A 13,449-nucleotide genomic window follows, 5' to 3' on the forward strand; every position below is an offset into this window, starting at 1 on the left:
GACTGAGCTAAACTTGGAAGAGAGGTCTTTTAGGTAGGATTTGGCGCCCAGACACTTGACAGTAGAGATGTCATTGCTGTAGCTACACAGCGGAGCGTCAAAAGGTTGAAGGAGCAGGAGCCCTAAGTGATAATAAGATTACCAATATATGATGGTCATGGAGGACCCTGTGTCTATCTGCAGCTGGATGGGCACATTGTTGATTAGATTAGATTAGTTTAGATTAATATTTCTTCCATAGATCATGAATACGACACTCCATAATGATGTGGAATGTAACAGTTTAACAAAAGGTTTCTTTACATGTCGTAATTCAACTTTTTGTTCTTGTAAGCTTACTAATTTATATCTAAAAATTCATCTATTGAGCAGAACGAGGCATCATTTAGAAATTCCTTTAATTTGTTTTTAAAGGTTGGTTGGCTGTCTATCAGACTTTTGATGATATTTGGTAAGTGACCAAAGACTTTTGTTGCAGTAAAATTCAAGCCTTTCTGTGCCAATGTTAGATTTAACACAGAGTCATGAAGATTAGCGTTTCTCTTAGTGTTGTAGCTACGCATATTGCTATTACTTCTGAATTGGATGGGTTATTAATTACAAATTTCGTAAGTGAATATATTTATATATTGCGAAGCTACTGTGAATATTCCTAGTTCCTTAAATAAATGTCTGCAAGATGATCTTGGCTGGGCTCCCACTATTATTCTAATTAAACACTTTTGTGCAATGAAATCTTTTTTCTTAATGATGAATTATCACAAAATATGATGCTATACGAAAGCAGTGAATGAAAATAGGCATATTAAGCTAATTTAATTATATGTTTATCGCCAAAATTTTCAATAACCCTAATAGCATAAGTAGCTGAACTCAAAAATTTCGGTAGATCATCAATGTCTTTCTTCCAGTTCAATCTCTCATCAATGAATATGGAATAATTTGACTTAGCTTCAGACTTATGTTCAAACTCTATATTTATTAATGGTGTTGTGCCATTTACTGTACAGAACCATACATACTATGTTTTATCAAAAAGTAATGAGAGTCCTTTTGCGGAGCACCACTTAATAGTTTTCTGAAAGGCATTATTTACAATTTCTGCAGCTAATTCTTGTTTCTTGATTGTCATTACTATACTTGTATCATCAGCAAAAAGAACTAGTTTTACACCTTCATGAATATAGAGTTATTAATATATATTTAGAAGAACAAAGGATCCTAGATTGGACCTTGTAGGACCCCATTCTTGGTACCTCCCTAGTTTGAGGAATCTGCTGATCTTTGCACATTATATGAATTGTTTATTTCAACCTTCTGTGCTCTTCCAGTTAAATATGAACCATTTGTGCACTGTTCCACTCCTACCACAATACTTAAGCTTATCTAGGAGAATTCCATCATGTACGCATTCAAAAGGCTTTGAGAGACCACAGAAAATCTCAACTGGTGATGTTTGGTTATTTAGAGAATTTATCAAATTTGGTTAGTGAAAGCATATATAGCATTTTCTGCTGAGAAGTCTTTCTGAAAGCCAAATTGGCATTTTGTTAGTACTTTTCTTTACAAATATGTGAAGCTTCTCTGGAGTACATTACTTTTTCAAAATTTTTGGACAAAGCTGTCAGAATTGAGACTGGAGGGTAATTGTTGGCATTAGACCTATCCCCTTTTTTATGCAATGGTTTAACAATAGTATATTTCGATCTATCAGGAAAAATGCTCTCTTTCAGTGAGCTATTATGTATGTCGTTGAGAATCCTATTTATCTGTTGGGAACGAGCTTTCAATACTTTGTTAGAGATGCCATCAATTGCATGCAAGCTTTTACTTTAGAGTGAGTTTATCATTTTCCTAACTTCAGAAGGAGAGATGGGCAGAATTTCAGTTTTATTAAATTGTACAGGTGTTGCCTCTTCCATATAGAGCTTTGCCTTTTCTAATGAACATCTGAATCCTATTTTTCCCCACAACATTTAAAAAGATGATTATTAAAAATATTTTCAACCTCTGGCTTTTTGCTGATCAACTTTTCATTCAGTTTCTTGGTAATACAGTCTTCCTGTGCTCTTGGATACCCTGTTTCCATTTCAACAATATTTCAATTTTTTAAATTTCATTATCAGCGTTGCTTATCTCAGATATGATGGCTAGTGTGAGTGATAGAGCACAGATTGCATGTATGACATGTCTGAGAACAGGTCCATCCTCTCGTCCTACCCCACATCTGAGAGGTCCATACATGCACAGTAAATATTCATTTTGAGTCCTTACTGGCACACTTCAGCCCTATGTACAGATTTCCCACAAGAGGTACACTTAGTGCACTGGTTGAGGCAGTGGTGTCTTTGGTGACTGATAAAACACTGGCTGCAGGAAGGAAGCTGTTGAGGCCACCATCTGACCACTAACTCTTTGCCTACATTGTGTGGATCTGACCTGAGTGGGGAGCATGACTGGGGCTGAACACAGTGTGTTGAACAAGCAGCAAACACTTGTGATGTGTCATGTAGGGTGGCTAATGATCTGAGAGACTGTTTCTAAGGAAGGGTCCTTCAATTTAAAGAAATCAATGCATAGTCCTTCATCAGCAGCATGCATGAGAATCAATTCTTGGACCAAGGAAAATCCATACAACTGCTTATAAACCTGTGGTGGGCTGCCACCAGATGCACCTGGGAGTCAGAGTATTAACTGGACTAAGCCACACGGGGTAGCCATGCAGTCTCAGGCACATTGCCACAGATCGTGCAGCTACCCCCATCGGAGGTTCAAGTCCTCTCTCGGGCATGGGTGTGTGCGTTGTCCTTAGCGTAAGTTAGTTTAAGTTACATGAAGTAGAATGTAAGCCTAGGGACTGATGACCTCAGCAGTTTGGTCCCATATGAACTTACCACAAATTTCCAAATTTTCAAAATTGGACTTTACCTGTCATAGGTCAGAGCGAGGGATTCCACTACTGGATTTAGTTGTTGCAGAAAGTGGTAAATGTCCAGCAACATGTATGCCAGAAACAGCGCACTCTGCTGGAAATCACCTGTGGCGCCATAGGCTAGGTGAAGAAGTGCAGTTCCATGAATATGATGCAGTTTGCCCACCGCTCGACCTTCTTGTCGAGATGCTACAATGGTGGGGGGGGGGGGGGGGGGAGTGGAAACCCTTGAGCATAGAGTAGATGCAGGAGAAGTGGTTGGAGAGCTCTGGAAGTGACGTGGAGATGGGGCTGCCAATCACTCAGTCTGGAGTTTGTGGGTGCTCTGCATCTGCTGGAGCAGAAACAACACCTGGGCCTTACTTTCCATCATACTGGAAGTAAAATGATAATAACTGAAAGTGGAAGAACAAACACTGCCCAAAACACTGTCTATCTGTGTCAAAGCACACACATGATATACTGACTTGAAAAAAAGTACCTCATCGCCAACTGATGTGTCCTCAGGAGGCAGTGCAGGAAAAATGCCCAGGTATCAAACGAATATGAAGTTTTGCTATAACAGACATAAACAATCTTCTCTGACAAGTCACTTCTTGAATACTGAGAGAACAACAATAATATCTGAAGGCTGAAGGTCTGATAATGGTAAAGTTAATTGAAAGTGCCAAAATCCAATGTCCAAACACTAAGTGTGTCGCAGTCAAAGTCCTGAAGGGCTGCACAAAAGAGTAAGTCTGGAGTATTGCCAATGAAAAACAAAAACACAAAAACATATATTACTTAGTCCAGTTGCTGGTCACAGCATCAGAGGCCATGTCTTTTCAGTGTAGAGACCTCAAACGGTGTAGTTCCATAGTTGGCAGCTCCTGAGAACAAAGATCTATGTGGATGCATCGTCATCATAGTGGCGGCTCCAGAGTGAAATTGCATAAACGTTTTCGCAATCAGTGCCTGGCACAGGACATTCACTCTGAATGAACTGCTCGAATGTAGCCTGGGCGCGAGCCTAAATAGGCCCAAGCACCAGGATACTGCAGGTATTACTTTCAGAGAAGAGAAGGAGATGAGAAAAGGTCTGTGTGGCCAGTGACCATGGTGGCACTTGGGTTGCCACCTGGTGTCCAGGCAGAGTGCAGCCACCTTGTCTATCGTCTCAAGAGCTGCCCCTGCAAGGTCCACGCCTGCATAATCCGTCTATGGTGTTGGTTGCTGGCTGAGCAAGTGCAGGACCTCGACATAACATATATAACTTCTGTCATATATTTGCTTTGTTTCTAGGTGTGCTTCATAATGATTGGTGATGGCACACATAGATCCCCATGCCAAGGTGAATAATATATTGAGAAATATCCAATCTCATAATGATAAGGAGATGTACTCCAAATGGATCGACACTGCCATAGACTGTGGTCTACATAAATACCAGAAAAATATTTATGCTTGCAAACGATTTTTGTTCAGAATCGTCATGCATTACTTATCAACATCGTGTTTTTTCCAATCGGAATATTGGAACTGTCTGGAGAAGCAGAAGTTTGTATGTTCCGGCTCACTTTTGGCTCACTAGCTCACTCATGAGTTCATTCACTAGTTCACGAAAATTAGCCAGAACATACAAACTTTAGCTACTGTAACATATAGCTTTCAGTTTAAATTCACTATATTTTTTTAAAATGAGAACTTAAGGAAATAAATTTAATACATTTTTATAAAAGGTGACTGTAAGAAAATAAGTATAATATTTTTTTTATAAAAGTTGAATGTAAGAAAATAAATGTAATATAATTTCTTATACAAGGCGAACATAATAATATAAATAATATTGATTATGGCAATCTATTTCTTACCTAAAATTTTCCTAATTCTTTCTTCTTCAGCAGCAATAAGATTTTTTGAACTCCTGATTGTTTATGTTGTTTGAGTGATTTCTTGAACACAGTTCTACCACATTCACAAGTAAAATTTATTTTATGATATTCTTTACTACATTCTATACACATTCTACGATATCCACCTTTTCGATATTTATCCTTGTAAAATTCACTAACATTCTTTTTCTCTACACACATACCACATTGCTTTAGTTGTTCCATTTAAAGAATATAAACTTCAACAGGGAAAAATAAATAAAATGAATTAAAATAAATTCATTGTCCAAAAATGCAAAACCTTCGAAGCCATTTGAAGGAAAATCTGGAAGGTGTTTTTCTTCTTGATGGTACTCTCTTTATTTCATTTTCACCCTCAAGGGATATTTTTTTCTGAGTGTCGCTGTTGTTCTGCGACTTTGGTTGCTTCATCATCCACCCATCATATTCTTTTCTTCTTGTTGTTGCATCTTGTCATCTGTCTCTGGAATGGATGGAAAAGCTCCTGATGGCTCTTATTGGCATCTTCTTTTTCTTGATGGGCTCAACCAGTGAACGATGATAGCAAATTACAATAACATTTGCCCACCTGAATCAGTTTCTATAGGAATTCAGCTTTTTAATCTGCAGAGCAAAGAAATTCTATGTACAAATCGTATATATAGTTGTTATTCGAGTGGCAAAGCATGTTCTAAAAGTGCCATTTTTCATCAATTTATTTTTGAATAAAGGCAAATTATTTTATCAAAATATACTTTTATTTGAAGAGTCGAATTTGTAAATAAAATGTAACGATAGTTAAAACACTTAAATTATCATTAGAAAAATATCTACATCTCCTTCTAGTACAGTAACTCGTTTAAAATCGAGAAATGCATCGTATGCTATGACAAAATTATCTGGAGGATTAATATTCCACATCTCCTGTGGGAAAATTTCGTTTCTTCCATTTATAAAACATATATTCTGTAGTGTAACATGATCGAATAACGATGAATCAGTTACCTGATTATTTTTAAGATGTGTCTGAACTATAACAACTAGAAAATATGGCATGTCAAATTCCTCTGAGTTATAGTAGTTTAATAGTTTTCAGTTAGATATCGCTATATAACTGAAAATTTTTCTTGCCACTTAATCCAGCAACTTCTACAGTTCATAAAAAGATAACGGAATTTTTGGATTTTTCAGAATATTTTCTCATCACTCTATCTCATAATTTGGTTCATATTTAACAAATGGTACACGAATTTCCATCGACTCAATGATAATTTTTCCTTCCTTTCTAAGAGTGCCTTTTATTTCAATCCCAGCATCATTATAATCAGACCATCGAAGAATTACATCTTCAGAACTTTAACTTCTAGTAAAAACAATAGTTAAATATCCTTCACACATAATTTCCTTATAATCTTTAAAAAATCCACGAAGCATTGACAATGGATATAGCACTTTATTTCTCTTATTCCATTATTAAGAATATGCCAATCTAAGCTTATTTTATCACTAACAGTTGAAGTCAAATGCAGCAAACCTGATGAGGAAATAATAGGATGTTCGATTCTAAGTAAAATATTATTTCCTTTCTGTATGGTTATAAAACCAAACATTTTTGCCACATAATTGTCTATTAATTTTTATTGGATTTTGCACCATATGTTGGATAACCTGTTGCATCAGTTCCAATAATACTGAAATTCATATAAAGTTGTGCATGATTCCGATGAAGCCATCCATCATCAATATTTATTTCAATTTCTGTATCCTTATTTGACACATTTAAATTATTTACAGTTTTCTGATTCAAAGGCAATGAGTAAAATTGATAATTCTCGATTTTATTCGTGATACGCACAAAGACTGTTTTAGCTGTCACTGATTTATTAAGGAAAATAGTTTATTAAGATTAAGTCATTTCTAAAACAACTGTTACTGTAGCTCCATTAAAGCCAATTAAATTTCATCTTGATCAGTTATAGTAATTTCCAAATCCTGAATAGCATCAAAAATTGCAGTAGTTACTGGATAATGTGGTTCATGGATTATTGGTGCTCCAAATTCAGCATTAGGTTTCAATGAAGCAATAATATTAGTTTCTCTGTGAAAATGGTCATCATATTTCACAAACATTCGAGCAGCTAGATTAAAATTTATATTTATTAATTCAAAAGGAATAATTTTGGGAACATCCTTAGTAACAGTCTTTTCATTAGCTTCAATAATTTGATTCTTAAATCCTAGTATACTTGCAACATTATATTCTTTTATATCCATATATAATTTAACATCACTATCAACAGTAACCCTGTTCAGAATTTCATCTGCTTTAATGTGACTCTTTGTTTCTTCGAATAAATAAGTTCTTATAAATTTTTCAAAGTTTATTGACCAATTGGAATTTCTATCGTTTCTCCATCAGTATACAATTTATTATTTTTTGATGTTATATTCAGAGTTAAAAAAGTTGAATAAAAACCAACAAGTGAAACATTTTTATAACTTTCAGGTAAAGGTACAGTCAATCTTTTTTTTAAAACAGATGACCTTACACTCAGTTAATTTAACTGAAACATTTATTAAGTTTTTAAAATAAATTTTACAAAATTGACTGGGGACGAAAAATAAGAGTATCAGAAAAGAAATCAAAAAGTAACCATGATAAACTTTGACGAAATTCTTTTCGATGTGCAATCATAGGACTAAGTGGTTGTGGAAAAATACATTAATGACTGATAATTATGTTCTAGATCTGGGATGATTATATTGGAATAAAATTAATCACTTGTATGTTTACTCCAAAAGTTTAGATCAGCCAAAAAATTCTGAATCTGTAAAAAGGTGTACAAAAATTGAAGATAGAAATACTGAAAAGATTACTATGTTTATTGAAAACAGTAATGAAATTATTGCACTAGATCAATTTCTAGATAATTCCATTGCTGTATTTGATGACTTCATCCCGAAAATCAAGACGTAGTTAGAGAATATTTTACTAGAGGAAGACATAAAGGAAAAGATCGTTTTTATTTACCTCAAACCTACTCAAAAATACCAAAACAATTGGTAATAGATAATCTAAATTTTCTAAATATTTTTGGACAGGATGACACAAATTTAAATCATATTTATCATGAATATGTTGGAGGTGATTTAAAGTCTGACGATTTTAAAATAATTTGTAATATGTGTTGGAATGATGAGTTCGGATTTTTTACGATAGACATGACTAGAAAAACAAATGAGGGAAAGTTCAGAAATGAAATAGAACATTACATAACAACATAACAAAATGCAAACATAAACGTTCAATATAAACATTAAATGTTTAATTCATGTGTTTTCATCCTTAATAAATGTTTGCAAAATATAATCAGGAGGTTGTTAAAAAAACCAAACAGAACAGAAAGAAAGCTGAAGAATTGAAAGAACAATTGGAGTTTTGGAAAAACAAGCAAGAACAGAATATGAAAAATATAAAAAGGATCAACCAGTTATCGATGCTATTCAACAAGTTAAACAAGGAGTCGAATGATTAGGTTACAATGTTCTGTAAGCTGTTACAGAAAACTGCGAAGTTGAAAAACAAATGATTCTATATCACCATCACGAAGAATTTGGAGATTTATCACCAATTAGACAATTGAATGATTCATCTGATGTAATTCCAGGAAAATATGACTATACATTAAGTGAATCAAAAATTCAATATGCATTGAATAAATATGAAAAAAGGAAAAAAGTTTGAATATGTTAAAAAATTAAAATAGACTCAATCAAATTAAAAACAGCCTGATAATGTTAAAAATGTAAACACACGAATGTTAAAGTATATTAATCAAAGTGAAGAGCCAACTTTTGGATTAAGACCTGTTGATAAATTTAAATTTGTTGAACGTTTTCCTGTTGATTTCGATAGCAATAAATTACAAATTGGTGGAAAAAATATGAAGGCACAGATGGATTAACGACACTACTAAAAAACAAATTACTATGGATGCATTGGATGATAAATTTGATGGTAAGATTTATCAAACCATGCAGATATATTATACCACGCAGGTGTATTATATTCTGAAAATAATACTAATTAAATAAAGGCAAGTAGAGGTAAAAATACAATTAACTGATAAAAGAAATTGTTAATGTCTATTTTCCAAAAGTATATCAAGTGCCATCAGATTCATATTCTTCATAAATAAGTTCACCTGAGAAAATGGGTAAAGGCTTAATTAAAAAATGTACAGAAAAACCAGTTTAATGTGTTTGGATAAATGATGTTAGAGATTTAGTCGATAGATTAGCAGTAATTCATGGTGAAGAATTAGCAGGAAATAAAAATGATCATAATGAGAAAGTTGGACTAACTTAGAAGTTTAAAAATACGTTTAGTGATTTTATTACCAATAATCCAAAAGGAATCCCATATTTGATCAGATTTTTGAATAATTTACCACATCCACTTTGGAAAAGAGAAAAATATGGAAAAAGATTAGTGAAAACTATGAATAACAAATTAACATTCTTGATGCATCTTCGTAGTTATCAATCTTGTGGTTCGGGATCCAAACTAGAAGAATGTTTGGCTGGCGGAGATCAAGGATTAATCCATTAGATGTAACATGTAAGCCGGCCGGTGTGGCCGTGCGGTTAAAGGCGCTTCAGTCTGGAACCGCGTGACCGCTACGGTCGCAGGTTCGAATCCTGCCTCGGGCATGGATGTGTGTGATGTCCTTAGGTTAGTTAGGTTTAAGTAGTTCTAAGTTCTAGGGGACTGATGACCACAGCAGTTAAGTCCCATAGTGCTCAGAGCCATTTTTTTGAAACTTGTAAACAACACGATATACCTTTTAGAGATAATAAACATTTAGAAAAAAGACATGAAGCTGATAAAGAACTTTAGTTAGCTAAAAAGAAAGAATCCCTGCAAGTCACATTTCTATAGGTGAAATAAGTAATGTATGGAAAACGAAAATTAGGAATAGGTTTAGATATTGATGAAAACAGATAAGGTTTATAACTCTTTAATAAAATTTTATCTATATAAATGAGCAGCTTTACAATTGATTATATTTTGCTTCCAAGTGGCAAAACTAAGCCAAAATCAATTAAACTTGAATTAAATAAAGATCAATTAAATGCAATTGAACCAGTTTTCACTGATGTTCAAAAAAGAAAGAAAGAGAAAACATAGGTGCATAGTTGTTTGTTGCTGTAACTATTGATTTGTGAAAAAGAGATTGAATATCTAACAAAAAAGAAGAGGCGCAGGACTAACAAACAATGATAGTGCATTTCTTCCTTTATTATTAACAGCTTTACTATATCTTCCAACAATTGGTTCACTTGATGGCATATCTGCAGCAATTGCAAATGTGGTTATAAATAAAAAGAAAGCAGATAAGGAATTGAAAGAACAAAAGAGACATAATTTAGAGATGGAAAAGAAAGCTGGGCTCAAAACGCAAAAAAAAATCGAAAAAATAATCAAAAAGCACAATAATCATTTACCTAATTTTGACATAGAAAATTTAGTTAAACAATTAAAAATCAATCACTTTCGTGGTGTGTCTTTATGATTAACGAATTACCTAATGAACCAAACAATAATGAATGTGGAATAGTTAATTTAAATACATCTGATTATATTGGTACTCACTGGATCTGTTATAAGAATCATTATGAAAATTTTGTTTTTGGCTGATTTGGGGGAAATATTCCTTAAGAACTGGCTAAATATCTCTGTTGGAATCAGCTGTACTATAAAGGACAACGTATTCCAAATTTTGATGAAGTGATATGTGGTCATTTGTGTCTGTTCGTTTTCAAACTGTTGTGTGATAGTTTCAATTTTAATTATATGTTGTACCTAATAAATGGACAGCTTTCGAAATGAATATTGCCTAAAGGTGGAATAAATAATCGGAAGCCGACAGTGTGGCTGAGCGGTTCTAGGCGCTTTAGTCTGGAACCGCGCGACCGCTACGGCCGCAGGTTCGAATCCTGTCTCAGAAATGAATGTGTGTGTTGTCTGTAAGTTATTTAGGTTAAATAGTTTTAAGTTCTAGGGGACTGATGACCTCAGATGTTAACTCCCATAGAGCTCAGAGCCATTTCAGCCATTTTTTTGAAATTAAAAAATGGAGATCTAGAAAAATCCAAAGTGAAATTGATCCAAAAATAGAAAGCTTAATCAAACATTTTTGTAAATAACTTCACACCATTTTTAAAGCAACTAAAACTTATATTGATTTTAAAGGTAGAAGAACTGTAGATGCAAAAGATCGAGTAAATGCTTATGATGCAGTTACTAAACAATACATAGAAAGAGAATGTGTTACAAAACCTGAATACACAAGTATTTTAACACAGTTTTATAACTATGTCACTGTTGCATAGGTTAATATAAAAATTAATCAGATTCATCTAGATAACTATAACATTGTAACAATTTTCTTTACAAACAAGAAAGCAGAAAAAGCTATTACAGATTATATTTCAAAGGTAGACTTAACACTACAATAAGTGATTTTCAGAAAAGAATGTGTGACAAAGATAAATTGAAGTTTGATTTTAATCCTGGTACAGAAATATTGAAATACACATTTGGTTATTATGTAAAAATCAAGAGAATTATTTTATTTGAAGCCAATGTAAATCGTGACCTGTCGCCTACTGATTTTAAAATAGAGATAAAAAGATTCAATTTTGATGAACTGCGATTTTTATATGTAACACAGTTCAATAATCCATCACTTGAACTGAAAAATAAGTATAAAATATTTATATCTCTAAATGAATCACTTAAATCTCATTCTTTGGTATAAATTGACTGAGTTAGGATTGTAATTAAGTCTCAACATTTCTTCACAATCTGGATGCCTATCTTCGATTCTATGTAGCTGTTTCCATAAATTTTTTCACTGTGTTCTAATGACATAGTAATTATAATCACATTCATCATCAAATAATTTCGAAAGACTAAAGATTGGTCTTAAATTTTCATCAACTGTTGGAGGAATCAAATGAGGTAAGAGTGCATCTATTTTTTTATTTCTTTGGCTTATTATTCCAATTGCATCAGGAATTACTTCTCTGAACCCTTCCATACATTCATCTATGATTTTATTTAAATTTTCCAAGTGAGTTATCCTCTCATTCATTTCGTATTCTTCATATTGTAGAACTGAAGGTAAAAATTTCATGGGTAACCCTTCTTTTAAATTGTTTTGCAGCTGGAAGTTTCGATTTTAAAATTAAAGAATATAATCCAGATTAATTGACAAATATTGAAGATTTTTCATTATCTCTTAATAGGGACTGAGAGTCCTCCTTTAAATTTTCATAATTATTTGTGTCATCAACATCTACATTTTTGTGTATTGCTTTTTTGTATCTCTGTATTCTAAAATTTCAGTAATGTCTTTTGCTTTAAACCAAGGATTGCTCTCTTCATCAATAATCACTTGTTTATTATTATATGTAAGTATGTTGTTGATTAGATCTACAATCGACCCCATTTAAGAGAAATAATTTTATTAGTTTTGTAAAAATTAAGTAAATTTATTATATGTCAGTTTTTTAGTGTATTCTAGATTATAACATATTTTTGTAGATCTCCTCATTACTTCTTATTTTCCAACCATCTACAGTTTTTGTTGCACCCATTGTTTTTCTAATAATCCTTCTGTCCAGTACCTCAAGTCTGTCCATCTTATAGTTTATTGTTAAGCACTCAGATCCATGTAAACATTCTGGTCGAATCACCATGGTGTATTGTCTTAGTTTTGTTTTTCTAGACATAAGTTTCTTATTTTAAATATTTTTGGTCAAACCATCTGCTATTTCCATTTTGTTAATTCTTACATCTATTCCAGATTTCTCTAGTCCATTCTGCTGTATAGTCTCTACAAGATATTTAAATTTATTTACTGAATCTATTTTACCTATTTGTGTTTCTATGAATTTTGGTATTTTTTATATTTGTTATGAATTTTGATTTTTCATCTGAAATTTTGATACCAGTTCTGTTTGCTATTTTTTCCTGAAAGTTAATCTGAATAACTGTTTTTGTCAGGTTTTCTGAAAGTGTTGCAAAATCATTCGCTAAAGCCAATCAGTATACCTTGATTCCATTTGTTTTCCTTCCCAGAGTTATTGGTTCAATTTTGCGATTTTTTAGCTCCAAAATCCAGATTGTTACAATTGTTTCTAGAACACAGTTAAACAGCAAACGTGATAAACCATCATCTTGTCTAACACCAGTTTTTATTGCAAATGACTGAGAACTTCTCCCATAAATTTGACTTTAGATTTTTTACTTGTTAGTGTTTCACGAATCATATTTGCTAATTTTGATTTAACACCAAATTCTCTAATGACCTTATCTATTGTTTCTCTGTCCATACAATCAAACGCTTTCTTGAAATCAATAAATGACACTATTATTGGTATGCTGGGTGACATTATATGGCGAATTATTGACTTTAAGTTAAAAATTTGTTCTGCAATGGATCTTCCCTTTCGAAAACCGCCCTGATATTCTCCCAATTGTTTGTCTAAAGTATCGACAACTCTGTTCAGGAGAATTTTTGATAATATTTTGTATGCCACTGGCAGAGGTGGCACTCCTCTGTAATTATTGACATT

Source organism: Schistocerca serialis, chromosome 3 (assembly GCF_023864345.2).
Source record: "Schistocerca serialis cubense isolate TAMUIC-IGC-003099 chromosome 3, iqSchSeri2.2, whole genome shotgun sequence".
In the NCBI taxonomy this organism is placed as follows: Eukaryota; Metazoa; Arthropoda; class Insecta; order Orthoptera; family Acrididae; genus Schistocerca; species Schistocerca serialis.